We start from the raw sequence: 4,171 nt of genomic DNA, 5'->3' as shown, positions 1-4,171 counted from the left end.
GAATTAATAAATTTACCAATTTCTTTATAAAAATAAGTCATTCAAACAATAGATCCATATTCTACTGCTATCTTTACAAAAGTTACATATTTGAATTCATTTTTTTCTAACCCTTAACTGATGAAATATAAAAAATAAATAGGAAAATAAAAGTATTAAGAATTTATAAGGGTTATAAACAAAATAACATAAATTTGTATGTGATTTTCATAATTTTTGAAGGAGAAGAGATAAAACTAAAAACAAAAAAGACAATATACCAATAAAATTTTAGTGAATGTGATTCATGGTGAGCTGAGCCAACTAATTAATCAAAATTTCAAAAATCTAAATCTAAAAGTAGAAAGCAAAATAGCATTGTGCAATAGACGGAGAGCATTATCTTTATATACATGGTTGAAAATTATTCTACATTCAAAAAAAATAAATGTAAAGTAAAAAATACTTACAAGGTAACCGATGATTAATTTAATATTATTGCAATCTTCTCTTTAGAGGAGAACAAATTTTATTATATTTTAATCTCTTTACTTGTTTATTAATTAGTTAGCTAGCGTTTTTTGAACCATGAATCTCATGCACGTTCCACAGCTCTCTTTTTTGTTTTTAGCTTTAGGTTTCTTTCTTGAAACTTTAACTTACTTTTTTAATTGAAAGGCTATGAAAATAAATATGTAAATTAACATTGTTTTGTTTTGACTCCAATTCTTTTAGTAATTTCTAAAGTTATACCTATATCAATAAATAATATAGTGGGTGCAAAATGTATAACTGAAATTTTAGGCATAAATCTAGATAAAAGCAACAAGTGTAGAGAAAAATAAAAAGTGAACTAAATATGAAATAATAAATTTACCCATTTCTTTATTAAAATAAACCATTGAAATAATAGATCCATATTCTACTGCTATCTTTACAAAAAGTGCATATTTGAATTTATTTTTTTCTAACCCGTAAATGATGAAATATCAAAAATCAATAGTAAAAAAAAAGTATTAAGAATTTATAAGGGTTATAAACAAAATAACATAAATTTGTATATGATTTTCATAATTTTTGAAGAAGAAGAGATAAAGCTAAAAACATAAAAGACAATATACCAATAAAATTTTTGTGAATGGTATTCATGGTCAACCAACTAATTAATTAAAATTTCAGAAATCTAAATCTAAAAGTAGAAAGCAAAATAGTATTGTGTAATAGACAGAGACCATTGGCTTTATATACATGGTTGAGAACTGTTCTGCATACAAAAAAAATATGTAAAATAAAAAATGCTTACAAGGTAGCCGATGATTAATTTACAACTATTGCAATATTATCTTTAGAGGAGAACAATTTTTATAATTTTTGCATCTATTTACTTTTTGATTATTTAGTTAGCTAGCCTTTTTTTCAACATGAATCTCATGCACGTCCACAGCTCTATTTTTTGTTTTTAGCTTTAGGTCTCTCCCTTGAATCTTTAACTTTGCTTTTTAATTGAAAAGGCTATGAAAATAAATATGCAATTTTACATTGTTTTGTTTTGACTCCAACCTGTTTCAGTGTTGCTTTTCTTTTAGTAATTTCTAAAGTTATACCTATATCAATAAACAATATAGTTGGTGCAAAATCTATAACTGAAACTTTAGGTATAAATCTAAATAAAAGCAATGAGTGTAGGGTAAAACAAAAAGTGAACTAAATATGAATTAATAAATTTATCCATTTATTTATAAAAATAAGCCATTAAAACAATTGATCCATATTCTACTGCTATCTTTATAAAATATGCATATTTGAATTCATTTTTTCTAACCTTAACTGATGAAATATCAAAAATAAATAGAAAAATAAAAGTATTAAAAATTTATAAGGGTTATAAACAAAATAACATAAATTTATATATGATTTTCATTATTTCTGAAGAAGAAGAGATAAAGCTAAAAATAAAAAAGAAAACATACCAATAAATTTTTTGTGAATGAAATTATGGTGAGGCAACTACTTAATCAAAATTTCAAAAATCTAAATCTAAAAGTAGAAAGCAAAAGAGCATTGTGCAATGGACAGACAACATTGGCTTTATATACATAGGTTGAGAATTGTTATACATATAAAAAAAATAAATGTAAAATAAAAAATACTTACAAGGTAGCCGATGATTAATTTACAACTATTGCAATATTCTCTTTAGAGGAGAACAGATTTTACAATTTTTGCATCTATTTAATTTTTGATTAATTAGTTAGCCAGCATTTTTTTTACCATAAATTTCATGCACGTTCCACAGCTCTCTTTTTTGTTTTTTTGCTTAAGGTTTCTCTCTTTAATTTTTAACTTGGTTTTTTAATCGAAAAAGTTATGAAAATAAATATGCAAATTTACATTGTTTAGTTTTGACTCCAATTCTTTTATTAATTTTTAAAGTTATACCTATATCAATAAATAAAATAATAGGTGTAAAATCTGTAACTAAAACTTTAGGTATAAATCTAGATAAAAACAATGAGTGTAGAGAAAAATAAAAAGTGAACTAAATATGAAATAATAAATTTACCCATTTCTTTATAAAAATAAACAATTGAAACAATAGATCCATATTCTACTGCTATCTTTACGAAAATTGCATATTTGAATTCATTTTTTATTCTAACCCTTAACTGATTAAATATCAAAAATAAAAAGGAAAATAAAAGTATTAAGAATTTATAAGGGTTATAAACAAAATAACATAAATTTGTATATGATTTTCATAATTTTTGAAAAAAAGAGATAAAGCTAAAAAATAAAAAAGACAATATACCAATAAAATTTTAGTGAATGGTATTCATGGTTAGCCAACTAATTAATTAAAATTTTAGAAATCTAAATGTAAAAGTAGAAAGCAAAATAGCATTGTGGAATGGACGGAGAACATTGGCTTTATATACATGGTAAGAATTGTTCTAATACAAAAAAAAATATATGTAAAATAAAAAATACATACATGGTAGCCGATGATTAATTTACCAATATTGCAATATTCTCTTCAAAGGAGAATAAATTTTATACTTTTTGCATCTCTTTACTTTTTAATTAATTAGTTAGCTAGTATTTTTTCCACCATTAATTCTATGCACGTCTCACAGCTCTCTTTTTTGTTTTTAGATTTAGGTCTCTAACTTGAATTTTTAACTTGATTTTTTAATCGAAAAGGCTATTAAAATAAATATGCAAATTTACATTGTTTTGTTTTGACTCCAATTCTTTTAGTAATTTCTAAAGTTATACCTATATCAATAAACAATACAAAGCAATGAGTGTAGGGACAAATAAAAAGTACCCATTTCTTTATAAAAATAAACCATTGAAACAATAGATCCATATTCTACTGCTATCTTTACAAAATGTGCATATTTGAATACAATTTTTTCTAACCCTTAACTGATGAAATATACAAAATAAATAGGAAAATAAAAGTATTCATAATTTATAAGGGTTATAAACAAAATAACATAAATTTGTATATAAGTTTCATAATTTTTTAAGAAGGAGAGATAAAGCTAAAAACAAAAAATACAATATACCAATAAAATTTTAGTGAATGGGATTCATGGTCAGCCAACTAATTAATCAAAATTTCAGAAATCTAAATCTAAAAGTAGAAAGCAAAATAGCATTGTGGAATATACGGAGAGCATTGGTTTTATAAACATGGTTGAGAATTGTTCTACATACAAAAAAAAATAAATGTAAAATGAAAAATACTTACATGGTAGCCAATGATTAATTTACCACTATTGCAATATTCTCTTCAGAGGAGAACAAATTTTATAATTTTTGCATCTCTCTACTTTTTAATTAATTAGTTAGCTAGCATTTTTTTGACAACTAATCCTATGCACGTCTTACATCTCTCTTTTTTGTTTTTAGCTTTAGGTCTCTCTCTTGAATTTTTAACTTGATTTTTAATCGAAAAAGGCTATGAAAATAAATATGCAAATTTATATTGTTTTGTTTTCACTCTAATTCCTTTAGTAATTTCTAAAGTTATACCTATATCAATAAACAATACGGCGGCTGCAAAATCTATAACTGAAACTTTAGGTATAAATATAGATAAAAGCAATGAGTGTAGGGAAAATAAAAAGTGAACTAAATATGAATTAATAAATTTACCCATTTCTTTATAAAAAATAAGCCATTG

This window comes from Manihot esculenta, chromosome 14 (genome assembly GCF_001659605.2).
Source record: "Manihot esculenta cultivar AM560-2 chromosome 14, M.esculenta_v8, whole genome shotgun sequence".
NCBI lineage: Eukaryota > Viridiplantae > Streptophyta > Magnoliopsida > Malpighiales > Euphorbiaceae > Manihot > Manihot esculenta.
The sequence above is the reverse complement of the archived record's forward strand: the minus strand, read 5'-3'. Positions refer to the sequence as shown.